Raw genomic sequence first — 11,473 nt, forward strand, 5'->3', positions numbered from 1 at the left:
CAGTACAGCAAGGGGCATGTTTGTTCCGGCCTGTGTTTATGTTTTTCTCATGAACTGTTTGCACGAGATTTGGCGGTCACAGATCTGGCCACAATTGTGTGCATGTTTCTCTAGAGATTGCACGACCCCAGCGAAATTCTTTAATTATCAAATCATAAGCATGTTATTCGAGCAAACAACGGTGTTTGTTCGATCACGTTGACAAGAATGCCACGATGTACAAAGGACAAACTACTTAGGAGAAGGGTATGAGGCACTTATTAAAAAAAAGGGCAAACTTATTACATGAAAGGCAAACATGACTGGTTACGTGAACTGCAGTCTTGTGGATACACTAGATGGACTGTATATTTTCTTCTAAAAAAAGACTATCATACAGATGCAGAGGTTTGCCGTAAAGCTTACTTCACTTGTTGTTCTGTTGAATGTTGCTAGAGGTCACTTTGCAAATGGCAAACCTTGGCCACTAACTACATTGTGAAAGATGAAGACTAAAACTTTGTGATATATTTACTGACAGAATTAAAGGATAATGTCAAAGAATATGGTAAGAGTTGAAAGAAAAATACAGTAGTCTTGTCGTCCTTGCGCTTTTTAATGGGATTAATTATCTGTGGCGATTTATCTGTTGGGAATAAAGACATTGCCTCCATTTAATGAAGACAAATTTTATCAGGGCTGGACATCTTTGATAGCCGTCTCAAGGCCAATTTCCTCACTGTGTTTGTTTTCCTCCAGGGCATTCTGGGATACTTCCATTCTCTTTGGCCTGTCAGTTATCGTTATGACCATCCCGCAAAATTAATTAAAGGCCCGTCTTCTCGTAAATTTACCACTAATGAACCTCAAGTTTAAGATGATGGCTCCCACAAATATCCAGTTCCATCCACACAACCGCAGAGACCAACTGATTCAAGGAACAATGTACTTGCTGGATGGAAGAGGTTGGATAGTCTCAAAAGTTAGCACATTGTTTCAAAACAAAACCTTTTTTGCATGGCTTTGTAAAAACGTTAGGATAAACATAAATATCAGTACAATTGTATGTCTAGTCATGTGTCAGGAGTACTGGCAGGCAGCTCTTGTGGTGTACCAAAAAAAGAACATATTTTGTTTTGAAGTAATGTTGAAGTTTACCGACCAACCAGTAAAGAAAACACAGTCAATTTCAGGGGAAGCAATACGGCGACAGGACGACTTTGGTCCACTTGCCTTCTCTGGTAACTTCAAGGTCAAGACTGTATCCGCTGTTTCCTCGCTTATCGCCCGAAGGAAATTGAAGGAACCGACAAAAATTCCTTTCTTGACAGTCTAAACCCACAACCCGCTAATCCCATTTTAAAAGACGATCTGGTTTTGTCAAAAAAATGGTGTCAGTTGATGTGGTGACTCAAGTACTGTAAATCACTTTATATTTGCGGTACTTTTATATTCGCAGTTTTCACGGTCACTTCTGTACCACAAAGTTATCATTACTGCGAACAAATAATTTGCCAACTTTCTTTCTTCTGCACAATAGCAAACATTTTAGTTCTGCGAATATGTCAATTTTTCTCAGACTGTGAAGTTTTGCTACCGTAAATATAAATTGATTTACAGTACATGTGTCACCGGAATAATGTTGGCAACAGGAAAACCCACTCCAAAAAAAAGAGACAGCAGTGTGGTAATGGACTTGAATTTCCAGCCTGGCTTGTCCTTGTCTCCGTCAAGTTTATTTGTTCCCCATTTCCCGGAAGTCTGCAGAAGTTTTCGTGGAACACAAAAGCTTTTAACGTTCTTCCAGACTCTGCAAAAGAAAGAAAAGGAAAGGGAAGTTTGTGGGGTAACCTGATGAAAGGGGCTTCTTCATTATTCTCCATTAGTTCTCCATTCTACCACAACTGTCTATAAAACTTTCAACGGTGAAAATTTAGCCTGGTTACCATGCATTCTTCACAGGCTGGTTTAGGAGTGTTTTACTGGCCCTAGTCTTACTAAGCATAGGCCTCTCTAGCCTGGATGCCAGACTCACAGCACATTGGGCCCAAAGTAGCACTTACTGGATATTACTCTGGGCTCAGTGTGCTTATGGGTCTGGCATCCAGGCTAAGGCCTAAGGCCTCCCCTGACATGCAATATCTTTCCAGCTGGTCTTTCCAACTACAGCTGGTCTTTCCAACTTTTAAATAGCTGTCCTGCACCAAACAAATTGAAACCAACCCCTAAAAAAACTCTAGTGTGCGCAAATGAACCTGGGTTAGTAGGCAGTACTCTCAGCACCGTAGAGATATCGGAAAACCTAGTACGATGTTCTGACTACCGGGCTACGAAAATTGGATACAAGACAGACTCGTAGACAGAAGTTAATAGGATTAATTTACCCTGAGGTGTTTGTTACAGACAGTCTGTTACAGTTCTGACCAATCACACGACAGCTAATTGTCTCTTAGAACCAAGTTAGAACAGAACAAGGATACTCTGCCACTTAAAACTTATCATAGGGAACTGTAGATGCCAGGCGTCATACCATTGCTTGTAACCACCTTGAAGGTCTATTATGGTAAGTAGGGAGCTTAACATCCTTGTTCACTTTGGTTTAAAAGGATTGGTTTAAAAGCCAATGAGACAAAAGTTGTTATAATAGCGTGACCAAAAGGTTCATTTTTCTGTATGAGTAAAATTAACTGAAAAGTGGATATGTTTGTTACATAAAGTGACAATAGCAACAATCTAAGTCTTTAAATTTTCATTATACTTCACATTATCTTTACTCGGATTATGAAGAGGCATTTATTTGCTATGAGGCATTCCATAATGTTGACTAGCAGACTGTGAGTGACAGGATATGTTGTGCAAATATACAAATATGGCCGCTACCTTGTCCAGTGGCACAACAGGCAGTCATCAGTCACGGTTGTCTCCCTGTGTGGTAAATAAAGACCTCATCCTAAATAGATAACCTAACTAGATGATGGGCCATTCATTCCTAATTCAGTCAGCTGGAAAGCACAATCTTCATTTCATGGATGGCATCCTTGTACAGATTGATTCAAAACCTATTTTTTTTAACTCTTACTCTACTCTTTCAAACCTTGCTCTTTTTTTAAGAATCAGAAGAGATGTTCTACGTTGATTGTCCCTAGCAACAAATTACTTAGTCATGCAAGCAACTGGATAAAATTATTAATCCCTCGAAGAAATAGACCATGCATGTATGTCAAAAAACATGGCAAAAGGAGCTACATTTTCATGTTCTGTTCTAAGGGGAGGTAGTGATTACAAATTACACAAATGTTTTTTTGCCGATTACGAATACAATAAATTCTCAGAGCTAAGTATGAACAATTATGCATTGTGGATAATGTACTGATTATGAATTACGTTGATTTTTGAGGCGACTGCCTACGAATTACGAAGGCAAAAAAGGCCTCACGAAAAAGGGTATGCAGGCCCTCGTAATATTACATCAGATTTGGAATTGTGTCATTCAGAAATTAAGATTTTGTATGACATTCTTGCCTCAGCAGGTGGCGTAAGTTTTGTTGGTATCAGTTTCCTCACAACCTGTGTGGCTTCCTCATGCTCAAGTTTTCTTGTGTTTTCTTACTGCCCTGAAATAAACAGAAGATGAGATCATCTTACCTCACCGCAGGACACCAATGTATCTTCCTTATAGGATGACACCAGTTGTCTCAAAGTCAAGGATCATCAGACCGTTTATCTTGTCTTGATTAAATCATTTCCTGTCAGGTTGTAATAATTATAACGCTTTTTCAGATAATTGAAATCAAAGAAAAAGATGGTATAAACAACGTAAACACAGAGTAGGTCATTGAAAACTGATGCAAAGGAAGTAAAATGTAGGTTTGTTGATTTTTCTTCTGAAATAATTAAATCATAATTTTTTTGCGGTACTTTTGTATTCACAGTTTTTGTGGTCACTTCTGTACTGCGAACTTATCATTACTATGAACAAATAATTTACCAACTTTCTTGTTGCTGCACCTGAGTATATATATAGTTCTGCAAACATGTCTATTTCTCTCAGACTGTGAACTTTTGCTACCGTGAACATATGTGATTTACAGTAGTTAACCATTCTGTTACGAAGCTACCCAAAGTGCTATTATCTTTTGCCCAATCTGTAATGATTGATTGTTATATGCCGTACATATTTATTAGACAGGTTGTGACAGTGACATTGTGGGAAAAAACATCTGACAGTCTGTTTCTAATAAGTTCATTACAGACCCATTGTTGTTAGAACAGAACATCCAGATACAAGTAATACTGGAATAAATAAATATCTCTGACATCTGTGATCTGCAATGGTCTTGGCCAGTTGGTAGGTTTTTGTACGGTACAGAAAAGTTGGACACTTTTACGTCATTTTCTCCAAGACTACTTTTTATGTCAGTTTCTCCAAGACTACTTGTTTTGATACACAGGGCAGATTCTGTACGTAACCTTATAGTTGAAATGGACAAGTATCAGGGAATAATTCCTACTACCCAAAATAGCTGCCCTATAGAGAAAGCTAGGATGTGTTGGTTCAAGGAAAACATAACCTTTCTCTAACTGGTGTCAAAATACAGCAGAAAAAAGAAACTCACAAAGAGATATTTTGGTCTGTGTTAGTGTTCCATAGACAAGGTCAGTCGACACACATGTGATTAAAGGGGTGATAAAACCTTTGAAGGAGGGTCCCGATAAACAATGTGCTGAGCCAATGGAAGATGACGTCACCATAGGACATTGTTGTGTCAGATTGTTCCTGTTTATGTTGTTTTGCAACCAAATGGTATAAGTTTCGAGCAGTGACACCAGCGCAAACAACAGTCAACAGAAGTAAACGGCAGTTCTAGACGTTTTTGCGAGAAAGACAGAAACAGTGACAAATATAGTGAACGGAACACACGCAGTGGCCTCTCGTCATTGTGATAGATTTGTGTGGACAGACGTTTTGGCTCAATGTTAAGCCTTGTTTTCGCGCATGATAGGAGGTGACATAATCTTGGAAAATCCTGTTATGGTGTATTTCCGACCCGCATTCACAACTGGCAGCGTATTTTCCCTAACAGCTAAAACGGTCTCCCAAACACGGGCCGTCGGATAGTTGCCTCACCGGGCAACCCCTCGTTTGCGGGACCAAAACATCCCTTCCGCCGCTCAGTTTGTAAACACTGCCGGGGCGCTCTCAATCACGCAGACGTCCTTTCTTTTATCTCTGTATGGGGATTGATGGAGAATTTGGAGGTATGTACTTGGTGAGTTGGTCCACATTTTGGCCACGTTACTAGGCGCTATTGGAGACCCAAGGCCGGACACATACATTAAATTACACTTTACGAGAGTTAGTGATCCTCACGAGGTATTGTTTTGTTGCCCGTTCTGGTATCAATAGCCAGGAACATAGCCAGGGAATAGGATGACAAGGTCATTAGTCGTAAACCACTTGGAAGGATGCCATACCTTCCAAGAACAGAAAAACGGTACCTCCCTACTGCACGTATATCTTTAGAAATGCCTAGTTTTGTAGGTAGTGTAGTATAAACCATTAGGTGTCCTGAATCTGGGTATTTGCCTCATTTATATAGTGTTTGAGGGCAATATGGACTTTCACCTTACACCGCTTCCTCAGATAAGCAGCAGTACGCTCCCAGAGCCTGACAGGGGCTTTTGTATTATGTCACTACAAAAGACTGTTGAAAGCTTTTGATCTAACCTGTCATTGTTGTTTTTAGCAGATTGTCTCCAAAGAGAGGGACTTTAGGGGGAAAAGCAGGTGCATTCAGCAATGTTATTTTTGTGTCTGCCCTGGGAGTTGTTACAATGTTCAACCCTGCATGCCCCATTTCTCTTTAGGCAACTTCTTATCTTTATGGGATTCTCAGAAATGGCACCATACTGTAAATAAAATTCTGTAGTTAACTTCTTGTCCTTTTTGTAAATTTCTGTAGCTGTACTTTACTTTATGCCCCTGGGAAGTTTCACATGTATACTTTGCCCTTGCACTACTTTCGTGCCCATGGGGCGTGGCTAACGTTACGTGCATATATCATGTTTTACTGTAGGCCAGGTAGGGTGAAGTGACCCTACATGCAGGGGGAGGCTAAGAAAACTTGTTTGAAGAACTTGTGTTGAATTAATGACTCTTCGTTAGCTGTAGTTGCTTTTTTAGCCTGTAGATAGCTGACACTAGTGACAGTGTTAACAACGTAGCTCACAGACAAATGGTAGGATATGGGGGGATTTATTCAAGGGCGTTTGATGTGGTTAAACTTTCCCTGGCGCCGTCCATTTGTCCAAAGGACAGGGATGATCCATGTCGAGTGCTTTTTTTGTGTGACCGGTTCACCGCCAGTTCAAGTGGACCGATGTCGCCAGTCGGCCACCCGTGTTTGTACGGCCGGCTGCCGAACAGGTCTCGTGTCAAGACAAGAGTGGCGGGCAAGACGATCTATCAATTGTCCCGCTAGTTTAATATTCAATTATACCCGGCATTGTTCCCTGGAAGCTCGAAGTTGCCATGGCGATGGTAATCTGAGGGGCGGGGACATCCTGGGGTATCCCATGTTGCCTTGGGGGGAGGGTATAAATAGTGGGTGATTTGTTGAGCGGCAGGCAGTGTGTTGTTGCAGCAGGTGTGGGGAACACGTGCTGGGTACAGAGTGTGGCCTTACCTTTGCGTGCCGACCATTGTTGTGGTAAAGCTGCCTGGAACGGCGCCAAGTATGGGGGACCAGTGCTCCAAGCCTAAGGTATGGGGGCTATTTGTTGACATATACCTCTTTTTATTTCAGCTTACACTGATGGGACAATATGACTGATATTGTGATATTACTGGCAAATGATTTTTACAATGTAGTTTCAAACAGTCCTGCATTTGAAATGCTTAGAAAAATACCATAGAAATCAAATCTGTGACATTATCTCAGGATGAAAGAACTTCTCAATACACATTTCTCTCCAGAAATATTTCAGACGTTGAAAGGAAGACTTTTTCATGATCAGAAAGCATTTCATCTGTCAGCTGCTAACATCTATATTAACAAGCCATGGATTTCTTTCTTCTTGCTTTCATGACAGTTGTACAGATGATAAAAATGTGCTTCTGATGTCTCTATTGAGAGTCAGTCATCAGAATAAAATGCCACTGTTTGGCATTCTCTGTATTTTTGTTTGTCGGCAACAGCCCAACAAAGTTATCAAGAGTGGAAGCCTCGGCGGACCTTAGATGACAGAGTTTAGGGACAACACTGCAAATTAATGTTTTCCACCAGAATAGGCGCGTTACTTCTGTTCGAGTGAGTCCGAAGGGTTCAAAAGTTTTGGGGCGGCTTGGGAAACACTTGGGGAATGCTGGATGGTGATCAGGCCAGCCTGTCCCTAATCAGTAGAGATAATCGTGAATGGATTTTCACAAAGGAATCAAAGGCACTACAGGGTGGGAGAGAGACATCAGAAGCCCCGCTTTGATGTCCGTCAAGTGAAATAATCATAATTGAAACTATTGTCGTTGCTTTTTTTTGTGTGGAGTGGATAGGAACACCTCTCTGGGAATCCCGGCTACTTCAAAGCGGTGGGAGAACGAAGTGATAGGATACTGATGTTTCCAGTTTGTATTGCTGACTTGACTCTACTTTGTCAGATGTTTGTTCCAGAGTGAAGTGTCAACATGTGAGGGTTGTGGCACGCTTGTACCTTTGTGTAACACAGATCAGAACCTTCTTGCAGGCTCATTATAAACAATGACAGCACAGCTTTATCATTCTGATCACTGTTTATCACTGAGGGAAGTTTTTGTGGCTTTCTGGGACTTGTTTACCACCAGTATACAAAGGAGTTGTTTTGAACGTACGTACTGTTTGACTCATGCTTTGCCGTTCAAAACACTCAGTAGCGCAGGAGGGGGTAAGTGTACAGTCAGACTACAAGAAAAAGCCATAAATAGCTACGGTTATGATATTTGACGATATCGGCCTTGCCTTTTTTCTGCCGATGGCCTTATCTTCAGCAAACTGTCCTTGGGACTTTGAGTTATGCCAGTCCTTTTGTGCCCAGCGATGGTGTTGTGTGCCGGCTTTATTGGGAGGGTATTTTACAGCTGCCACTTTTATTGCTTCCCTTTCAGTTCTTAAGCAAACTAATTACACAGCTCGTTTGCAAGAATTGTGAAGGTGTCCCCCTGTATCAAAACAGAGTTTCGTTTAATGTGACTTTATTGGGTAGCCTTTGTCGCATGGCTATACTGATTCGGTTTTGTGTACATTACAGTGTGCGTTCCCACTATGCCAAACTGAGTCACTTATAACAGACAGGATATGGGGACCCCGTCATCTCTTTGCCTCTCTAGGTCGGGAAAAGAGGGGAATGGTTGTTTGTGCACCTGCATGCTGGAGCCAGTTGTTGCGGTCCAAGTATATCTTACCTTGTACAAGGACGAGAAAATCCCCGGAAAAAAAAAGAAAATCTGTCTCAAGTGAAGTCATGGGTACGTGTTAGACTGTTACAGGTCTGCAAAAAATGCTCTTTATAACTTCAAAGAGTTTTTAATCTTAATTCCTTTTGACTGTCAACAGAAAAATTCCTTTTGAGTGAAACACTTCGTATCTGGGTCAGAAACATGTTTTTCACGCCGACTTTTATACCTTGATGATGTTGACAGAGTCAGAAAAGTTTCCTTCCTGTTTTGAACATCAAACAAGTTACTGTGATTCTTAAAAAGGAAATGAATGAGATCCTGCTCTCTTTCATGTTTTGCTTCTTTTCTTTACACCCCCAAAAGTGGCTTGTTTGCCAGCCCTCCCGTCTCCGTTTGAAGTGCCCGCTCGAAGGCGGTTGTTGGAAATAGAGAGTGACCATTAAAGACAAACTAATGGTACACTTTGTCAATAGCCACCATTTGATCTCTTCATCTCCGTCAATGGATGCTCAGCTCACACCTAGCAGTGGTTGGCAGCATGGAATGAAATGCTCGTTGCTAATGACCTGCGATCAAGGCAACCGTAAGCTTCTAGGGTTGCCAGCTTGATTGCATCTTTTCTCAAACATTCTCGGGTGTAACCTTTGATGTCGGGTCCCTAATTTTGTCTTCTAATGGATTAAAGAGAAAAACAGATTACAGACAATAATTCTTAAGTGTTGTAATCAACTTTCAGCGAGTGATAGACCATTTTCGAAAGAGCGGCGGTGACCGGATAAGTGTGTTTGCCACTGTTACTCTTTCGACAAAGGTCTATACTACGTTACACCAAAAACAGTTACTCAAGCAACTGGATAAGATGTCGGGTAGCATCCAGTACCTTTTGTCAGTGACACTGGTGAATAGTCAGAAAAGCAGGTTCATAAGCTGGAACTATTGATTGATATGCAAATTAGTAAAGACAATTTTCTCTGACTAAGTTACTTTTCACACTTCTGGTTGTGGTAGGCTGTAAAGAGAGTGCTGAATTATTAAAGAAGAAACTTTTTTGTTTTGTTGCCGTGAATGGGTCCTGACAGATGGTTGGAATGCCCATGCTCACACAGGGGAGTGAGTTAAGTATAGGACAGGACATATTAAACAGGGCAGGCACAGCTGTTTGTATCGGGGAGAGAAGAAAAGGGGGCTCCTTTCATGACCTTTTAAGAGAAGAACAAACACCGAAGCATCAATAGATTACCTCTCAGAGCAGCCCTATAGTTACGGGGGACAGCGGGACAGGCTGGAGAGGGATTAGGGCATGCCTGTGGCGTCCGCTGTCGCGAGTAAAGGGCTCAGGTGGGCTAAAGACCATCAATGTTTGATGTCCATCTATCTCTTACCATACCGTCATCTGACGGTCTCACCAAAGCAAACACACAAAAAATGATGGGGCTGTCTATCGAAGTCTCTAGTGTGTGGCCATCAGCTAGAGACAGAAAATTGCCACCAGTTTTCACAACACAGTTGCATTAAGGCCACACCAATTTGATTTGTTGTTTCTCTGATTTTTTCAGAAAAAATATGAAATGACAGTGCAAAGAAAATTAAGACTGGACTCTGGGCATGCAATGATAGCTCCAAATGCCATGATAGGAGCCATGAAAATGAAGTCAACATACCAGGCTGGTCATTCAAACAATGAATTTCAAACTTATAATCAAACCACTGCATTGATAGATGGACAAAATTGTAAAAACTCTGACTAGAACGGACGTCCTTCAACTGTTGGAGCCAGAGCCTAAAATGGGTTTTTTTTTTTTTTTTGCAAATCAGAAAAAAATGAAACTGCCAAATCCGAGAACCAGCAAATTAATTTGGTGTAGCCTAAACAGGGTTCTGACTCGTTAATTCCAGGGTGACTTTCTAGCGAGCTCGGCGCGACATGTCCTCATTCCCCTCTTCATGGCGCCGTGGCTAGGACCAGTCATCCATGCAGGATGTCAGGAGTGGCGCAGCTTTTGTACGATGTAGACTTTCTGGTTTTGGCCCCCGCGTAATCCAATGTTTGGAAAGTAGCAACTAATTCTCAGTAAGCCACGTACTGTCTGCAAGAAGTGGCATCGGCATGCAAAAAGCTGCCGTGCTCAGGTGTTTTACTTCAAGGTGCTTTGAAAGGTCTTTGTGCCATTTGGACTGTTTGGTTTTGCTTGTGTCCACACCACTGAAAGGAGCAATAACAATCCAGTTCTGAGAACACCAAAGGCAATTTCTAAGTGGTTTGTGAATGTAGCGAGTTCAGGAACTTTTTTTTTGCATTCCTTTAAAAATTTCTGCGTTACGTTGAAGGAATTTTGACCTATTTTCTTGCTGATTACCATTGATCAGGAAATAATGCCATAGGTTTATCATACGATTGTCTACTATAAATTATAGTTTTAACAGTTAACATTCTAGCTACAGTATTATTTAGGATTAGTTTACTTTCCTGTGGTGCGAGACAAAACGTCAGCCTTCGGACGATGACATTTCAGACAGCAAACACATTACCAGCTCACCTGTGTGGTTAGATTAGGGTGCTGAGTGATTGTTTACAAGGTGAACAGGAGCTAATTTATTGCCACCTTGACATGACAGGTAAAACACTGGCGGTTATTACCTGATTGCTGGACCTTGGCCGGATTTAGGGACACATACATTGTGTATGTATTTACTATTCATTCCTACATTAATGATGAGGTATCATGATGATCATGTAAAAGTTGATGCTGTATTTGAGGGAGTGATATAATGTTTTATTACATAGTCGTACTTGTTGGTAGATCGTGTCGTAGTAAAGCACCACAACACGCGTGCTTGTCCACTATAGGACATTGACCCCAGATAGCACCAGGTCGGTTTACATTACATGTTTACAGGTTGCAGGTAGCGTGACGTATGCGTAAAGCACTGAGAATAGACAGTGCGTAGCTTGTGTCTGCGGGTGACCTATGGAACCAACACCGGGTTACACCAGGGTCGAATGTACACCAAATCAAGGCTGTAAGGACCATCCGAGATGGCCTGGCACCCAAACTGGGCTGGAAC

At 41.5% G+C, this 11,473-nt stretch overlaps 1 protein-coding gene and 1 long non-coding RNA gene across 2 annotated transcripts in view; one reads left to right on the plus strand and one right to left on the minus strand.

Annotated features, from left to right (window-relative positions):
• Positions 1-11,473, plus strand: part of LOC109477334 (E3 ubiquitin-protein ligase PDZRN3-like) — an 89,850-nt gene that overhangs the window by 16,735 nt on the left and 61,642 nt on the right. The window lies entirely within an intron of this gene.
• On the minus strand, positions 1,615-3,737 carry LOC109477336. Its single transcript, XR_002140662.1, has 3 exons — positions 3,625-3,737; positions 2,860-2,904; positions 1,615-1,789 (listed from the first exon to the last, which is right to left on the minus strand). It is a non-coding gene; the product is annotated as an uncharacterized LOC109477336 (long non-coding RNA).

Source organism: Branchiostoma belcheri, unplaced genomic scaffold (genome assembly GCF_001625305.1).
Source record: "Branchiostoma belcheri isolate BF01 breed outbred unplaced genomic scaffold, Haploidv18h27 scaffold4, whole genome shotgun sequence".
Classification (NCBI taxonomy): Eukaryota; Metazoa; Chordata; class Leptocardii; order Amphioxiformes; family Branchiostomatidae; genus Branchiostoma; species Branchiostoma belcheri.